The sequence below is a fragment of the Hyposmocoma kahamanoa genome, unplaced genomic scaffold (genome assembly GCF_003589595.1).
Source record: "Hyposmocoma kahamanoa isolate Upper Pololo Valley unplaced genomic scaffold, ASM358959v1 79, whole genome shotgun sequence".
Classification (NCBI taxonomy): domain Eukaryota; kingdom Metazoa; phylum Arthropoda; class Insecta; order Lepidoptera; family Cosmopterigidae; genus Hyposmocoma; species Hyposmocoma kahamanoa.
This window is the reverse complement of record NW_020653993.1, coordinates 10,198,708-10,206,450: the sequence shown is the minus strand read 5'-3', so window position 1 is coordinate 10,206,450 and position 7,743 is coordinate 10,198,708. Positions and strand designations below refer to the sequence as shown.

General features: G+C 35.6%; 1 protein-coding gene across 1 annotated transcript in view; it reads right to left on the bottom strand.

Moving 5' to 3' along the window:
- LOC113233552 (ALK tyrosine kinase receptor) overlaps positions 1 to 7,424 on the bottom strand; it is a 76,896-nt gene extending 69,472 nt beyond the window's left edge. The window contains exon 1 of the mRNA XM_026468673.1: positions 7,396 to 7,424. The gene's annotated coding sequence lies outside the window, so the exon portion shown is untranslated. The remainder of the gene's footprint in view (positions 1 to 7,395) is intronic.
- Positions 7,425 to 7,743: the final 319 nt, after the last annotated feature.

Here is a 7,743-nt window from a genome sequence, read left to right as displayed (position 1 = left end):
TTTGTTGTACTGTGAAGCCAAACAACCGCTACAAAACAAAAGACCTATGAGATAGAAGTGTCCGTGATTGGTCAAATACCGCTTATATTTTAACTAATAATCAGGAGGCAGTGGAGCGTTCGAATAGCGTCAAATTTGATATTTTATATTGTTTTTAAATAGTTCTTTTTTGCGGCTTATGCCTTTGTACCTGTTATGTAACAAATTATAGAAATATTATTTAATACAATAATTAGAATTTTAATAATTTCACAAAATATACCTAGTGACGTTACTCTGTTCAGTAACCACAGTGACGTGTTCTAGGGGGCTCTTTTAATTAGCAAAAAATCGATGTTCTTTTTTGAAACTAATTATTGTTCTGTGTACATACAGAACTATAATATGACTAACGATTTTTTTCAGTTCATAGAATTATGGTTCAGAAATAAAAAGAAACTAATTGTCAGATTAAAGTACAGAAAAAAAATTAAAAATGTGAAATACTAAGGAATATCTACTCCCTAAAACGAATAATGTGTATATGGTACTGCTGGTAGTCGAAAACTAAATTATATCGTACCTAAATTACTGAATGAAGTCAAGATTTATTCATTGAAGCTCATCTCTTTACACAGAAACGTATAAAGCTTCCATTTTAACATGCCACGTCCATTCAGCTGACCCCTGACATTAAAACGTAGACTTTCGCTGTAGTTATAATCCTGTTGAGTAGTTTGTGTGTTGATTACGTTGGCGTTGATTTAGGCAAACTCAAACGAAACTTAATTTGACTTCAGTGTATCTGTATATTTGCCTATCAACTAGGCAGAATAGATTTCATACCGAGCCGAAGCAGTCTTTTTTTTTCTCACTTTTGCATTTGCGCGCGCAACATTAACAATTAAATATTATTTAAGACTTTGTGCTCAATTTTGGTACTTCGAAATTTAAAATTTAAATCGAAATTTAAAATGTTCCTTCAAATTAGGACGGGTAGCAACATTGACTTACAAATAAATGGACGACGGGTCTAACACAAAAACCACGAAAAAAAATGTCCCAAGTCAACCTATTTAAACGTAGTGACATGTCAAGGAATATGAAAAAGCTAAAACGTTGAATTTAAATTGTAATGTCATCGCAGTACTTCTAATTTTGCTTGCTTCGCTGTCAGTCGAACAAACGAAGACTAAAGCGTGAATGACGCCCTGTATACGATTTTAACGCCCTATAAGTTCGGACTCTTTTTAGCGCGGACCCGACGTCCATATAATTGTAAGTCAATGCATGCTACTAACAAAATTAAATGCAAGTGTGTTCAATCGTAACTTCAAGTTAAAACAGCACAATATAATACACTAGGTTCTCATTTTTCTGATACATACTTCCTTTATTTTTTTACAAACATATTATTTTTTCCTTAACTTTAGAATTAAAAACATTCGCCCGCCTAAAAAATTAAAAAAAAGTCTGTTGCTGCAACGATATTCACGAGGACCCACTATTGTTATGTAGAGCAAGGTATTAATTTTCAGCACCGAGCATTTTAAATAGAATAAGGCTCTTAACTAAGGTCAAATGAAATATGTTAAGTGCTATAAGAAAACGACGTTAGGACTTAACGTTTTTAGAGTAGCAGTAGACCTCCATTGTGAAAGAATTCGTCCAGGGAACTGCCACCTTACCTATGTCAAGCTCAGTTAAGCAGTGTGAACATTATTGTGTTCCGGTTTAGAAGGGCAAGGTGCTGGCGAAGTACCAACCAACCAAGTCTCAGGGTGACGACATCTTTGCGATTTAAAGCTCTGAGTGGCACTGCAACTGTTATGGACAGGCGTGTAGCTAACCAACAGGCGTACGACTTGTTCGTTCCTTCACTTGATATTACAAAAAATGTATTTTACTATTGCGTGATTTTTAACATTTTATAACAATGTTTGTAGAAAACCTAAATTAAAAAATATGGACTAAAGTCCTTTACATCTCACCTACGCAATTAAAGCTGATTTTTTTTTCAATAGGTAAGCATATTCAGTACAAACATCGAGTACATAATCAGAAATAGAGACGAAATGTCGTTTAATTTGTTTGAAAACTATCCTGCCATATCATTACTGTGACAACTGCGCTCCGATTGGCCAGCCCGAATTCGAAACAATTGACGGGTGTCGTCAATAGGTGTCGTCAATTGTTTCTCTTCAAATCGATCAGTTAACTTGAGCTTTGCTATAATGGACGATAATTACAAAATTACACATTTAATATTTAATTACCGATGAAATTTGATTCCGTTTGTTCTGTAATTAGATGTTTTGCTGTTTTTCCCCACACCAGCGAATGGAACACTCCATAGTTAGAGATATTATCTTTATTACAATAAATACAGAATATTTTTGGAATATACGGAGACGTACAATCAGGTCAGTTGTTGGTGGCTGTCTATATTTCAGTGCAAATGAGAATTTATATTTATAAGTGATGTATCACTGATGAGTTACCAGCAATGTATGGCCCTTATTTCGTCTCTGTTTCTGGTTATATACTCGATGAGTACAAAAACCCAACCAATTATTTACTGTTATCATGTTTTGAATCGCGAAAACAAATTAACTATTTCGTGGTATTCGATTTTTAAATTCTTTCCGCTAAGGCAAAAGCTTAAAATTAAAACCATACAGCCAAATCTTAGCCAATTTTTATTTTGGTAATTTTAGGAAAATTCCTAACATTAAGGAAATACTTGATTTTATTTTTTAAATTTTTTAATTTATTTCTAGAGAAGGACCGTACAGCAAAGACTTATGTATTTTCAGAAACCAAGTCTTCATTTGTAATAGAAATATTGAATTTACTCGACATAAATGTGTGAAGCTGTTTTTTTTGCGATTATAGAGGTTATCATCTAATGGCGCATTTACACCCGGTCGCCTGCCGACCTTCGGCAGACTACTTCGCCTGCTGAAGGCGACGCAGCCGTTTCGCCATAGCGATGCGCGATTGCAAAGGATTTCGATATTCGACTCAATATTGGTACCAATCCTGTCATTCGAATGACAAATTAGTAACCTCCTAATTTTCGTATTCGAATCATTGACTTACAAATAAATGGACGACGGGTCTAATACAAAAACCACGAAAAAAATGTCCCAAGTCAACCTATTCGAAATTTAAATTGTAATGTCATCGCAGTATCGCGCTGTCAGTCGAACAAATGAAGACTAAAGCGGAGTGTGGCGCTCTGTATACGATTTTAGCGCCTTACAAGTGCGGACATTTTTTGGCGCGGACCCGACGTCCATATAATTGTAAGGCAATGATTCGAATGATCTGAATGATCATTCATTACTAATCCATAGATTCCATAGAGCACAATGATACTCGTGATCACCTCGCCCTCTCTGACATATGGTAAATACTGTAAATGTGTCGGGGACAGGGACATTTTGATGGGCATAGTGAATGATCTGGTGGAGTTTATTCAACTTGTGCACCCGACCGAATGGCAGGGGCGTTCGACTTGAGTCGAATGATTATGCTTGGATTCGCCATAAGCGAATAATTTGCCCATTCAAATGTTTAGTATTAGTAATATTCAAAGTCGCGCATCGCCAACTCACCCAGCAGGCGACGCACCCAGTCCTTCGGTCGACTTCGGCAACAGACTACCTACTCAGTACTGCAAACTACTAACTCCAAAATTCGAAAATGCTAGCGGAAGATTTTGTCTCGTATCTAGTTTGTACGTTACACAATTGACCATAAGGTTCATTATTTACAATATCGTTACAAAAATTCGCTTCCATTCCGTTCCGCCGTAATATAAATTGAGCCTCACTCATTACTTCCGCAAGCGACAATCGCCTGACGTCTAGGTGTAAATGCGTCCTAATAAATTGAACTGACAGATTTATCGACATGGCGAACATGTTAGCTACCCCGACGGCTAACAGAGCTAGACATATTCGCTAGTGAATGGTAATCTTTATATATTATTTTTAATTTTCGTATCATGAGAATAATATTCTGTTACACCTGAAAATAAATTCAATTTTTTTTATCGAAATTTCATTCAACCGAATTGCTAACAATAAGCTAGATATACTATAAAATAGTCTAAAAGACCGTTTTATCTAGGTATAGTTATCGAAAACTTAAATGTTAAGGTAATATGATTTTTATTGACGCCACTCTTGATATTTTTATGATAAAAATAATGGCTAGGTTAGGTGATTGATTCTTCTTCGAGAATTTCTGCGGAGAGCTGTCTTCGTGGCCGAACGGTTACCGTGCCGGACTGCCACGCAGAGGTCCCAGTTGTCTATGTGTGTGTCCATGGCACCCGCGAGACATGGTGCGGGGCTATGTTGAGTGTGTGCGTTATTATTATTATTATTATTTCAGACAATGGAAAAACAATATTATACTGGTACTCAATAGGCAATAGGCATGGATTTTAAAGGTTTTAACGAATACAATTAATTGAATATTGAATAGATTTATGATTTGAACGTAAAAACATTATCCTATACATTTGTATTGAATTGATTTCCAAATCTTTTTTGTGAAATTACGCCATTAGTTTGTTTTAATTATTAATCATCTGATCTTTGTATTAATAATTATAACAAACTAATAGAGTAATTTCACGAAAAACAATTGGATGTCAATTCAATACAAATTTATATGATAAAGTTTTTAAGTTCAAATCTATACAATATTCAATATATTACGTTTAATACATTACATTCGTTAAAACTTTTAAAATCCATGCATTAAATCTATAAAGTTACCTAACTGGGTGACGAAATACTTTGATAGATTTCTCATAGATGGCGCTACGGCTAAAAAGTCGTTGAAAACCAAATACAAAAGATCCGACAAACGAGCACATGGAAAAATTGGCATAGCGTCTGGTACGGTTTGCTAAAAGACATCGGTTCGAATCCGGTCGGATCGAAGGAATTTTTTGTAAGAGTTCGATCTTTGTATTAATAATTATAACATTATTTCTATAATGTTTTTTGTCACACATATTTAGTGAATTATTAGTTTCAAATAGTGTCAATTCAGGCAAAGGCAAACGAGCTTAATTTTAAAGCTCACTCCATACGTTAATTTCGTTATGTTATACTTCGTCGAGATTTATTTTTAGAGCTTTGAAGAATTGACAACAACATAAATTTAGCTATGATATTATTAACAATATTGTTTTTTTATGAAGCCAAATAACGGGACGAACGAGTCGCACGCCTCGTGGTAAACGACACACCCTGTTCATGGCAGTTGCAGTGCCACTCAGAGCTTTAAATGCGTCTGTCACCCTGAGACGTAACTTGACAAATCCCATGTTCCTGTAATTTTACCAGCACCCAAGCGGAAAAAGCTGAAATGAACTGTGGATGAACTCTTCGACAAGGAGCTCTACTGGTAAATATGTGGTGTAATTGTAAACAGGGTGCACGAAAGGAGCCTCCCCGCACGATATTTCATTATTTTCCTGTATAACTGACGCACCCTGGGCAACAAACAATCAGTTACGATACGATAAGAAGGAGATTGTAAATATGTCATAGGAAAAACAACTGAAAACAGCTAAACGGATGACTGCCATGGATTTTTGTCGTTCGAATACGCAGAAGCCGTACAATAAATAACATTTTCTAGGTAGTTTTACTTTCGAATTATATAACGCATTTGTATATTGACATTTTGTGACTGAAAACAATACGTGGAAGGAATTGTTAATTAATAGACAAAACAAACACGTGGAGCGAGTTTTTTTTTATGATTATTAAAAGACGTGGTACCCTAATGGTTTGGCCTACCTACCGTCTTTAAAGCATAGGATATCTCAAAACTAGTGGGTTTGAATCAAAGCCTACACCTCTGAGTATTGTTTTTATGTGCGAAATTTTATTTGAAATTTCCAAGAATGAAAACATCATTAGGGAACCTACACACATCTGCAAAGCAATTTCAGGATAAGTCTGAAGTTCCCAATCCTAAATTAGGCCCGCGTGGGTACTATAGCTCAAGCCCTCTTATTGTGAGAGGAGGCATAATCGCTATTATTTGTTATTATTTTTGAAAGGAAATGTTTTATTAAATAAATGGGTTTCCTTTTAGTTTTCCTGAAAGTTTAAGTGCGTATCTACTGTATTTAGCTCAACGTTGAAACTATCCCTAACAACGTTAAATTCATGTTGTTACGTCGTTAAAGTAATGAACATATAAAATGTTCAATTTATTTTCAATTTGTAAATAATTGAATAGGAACTTTCTAGGCAAGAATTTTCCGTCCACCACATCACCCCTTACCAGCACTGGAAATACGACCCTAATGGCAAGGACTTGAGTATGATTTCTAGTGCTTTAAATCTTACTAAAGTCCTGACTTGAGCAGAGTTCTGGAATACGACCCTCAGTTATCTTTCACGCGCATGTTGCGCAATTACGCTTTGACAATCTTCTAATCAAGACAATGCATAATGTTGCTATGGGTACTTATATATTATTAAATAACATTATGTTTATATGTATATACATATTAGGCATATACAGGGTGTAAATTTGAGACGGGTCAGCAAGGTCAGTCACCTTAAACCTTGTAGTTACAGGAAATCAGTTCTAGAAGACTATCCATGAATTTTGAAGATATTTTGATTGGCATTCACGATGGCCTTTTATCTTGCTGACTGAACCATTTTTTCAAAATCTCTGAATGCCAATCAAATTATCTTCGAAATTCATGGATAGTCTTCTAGAACCGTTTTCCTGTAACTACAACCACTAAAGTGGCTGGCCTTACTGCCCCATCTCAAATTTACACCCTGTATTAATATACAGGGTGTAAATTTGAGATGTATGTATTGTTTATTATATGTATAAGTATATTAAGTGTGTTTTCTGTATTAGTTCATTTTATACCGTATAAATAAACCATTAAATTTTGGCTAAGACATTTTTTTTCCTGTTTGGCCCAATGGTTGACTGGTAGAGAATGCCTTATGGCATTAAGTCGGCCATTTGTACATAATTGTATTGTGCAAAAAGATTAAATATTTTTTTGTCTATTAAAAAAAAAAGGTTTTTTAACCGACTTCAAAAAAAGGCGGAGGTTCTAAATTCGACTGTATTTCTTTTTGTATATTACGCGATAACTCATTTGTGAACCGATTTTGATGATTCTTTTTGTTGGAAAGAGGGTACCTCAATATTGGTCCCATTTAAATTTAAAGAGAATATTCCACCTCTAAGGGTGGAAAATTAGGGTATGAATCTGCTGTCGCGCACTTTCCGGTTACCGATTTCAATATTTTTGAGGTCGGTTTTTTTTTTCAAATACAGAGACGCACAGTCATACGTTTAAACCAGATTAACCAACCAATACAACACCAAAAGCACAGCCCTCACCTTCGACATTGTTGTCGGCATCAGTTTGCGGCCCCGAAAACTTCATTCCCCTTGTCGTCTCATTCATCTCCACGATCTCAGCCGCAGTTACAACCCTGAACCCGAGCCCGTGGTTCGACACAGTACTGTTCCAAGTCCACATGCACATGTCTACCTCAGAGTCATTTAGTTTCTCAAAGTTACAAAACACTCCTGTCACTTGAGGAACGTAAGAGTTCTTATTATCAGGAATGTAGTCGTTTTTGGGACCGTTCTTGCGCAGTTTTTTCATTTTGTCCGTTAACGAGTTGGTGTCATTGTCACCTATTGTCTTTTGGTTGATAGCTATTGCCCCTTCATTGTCGTTCA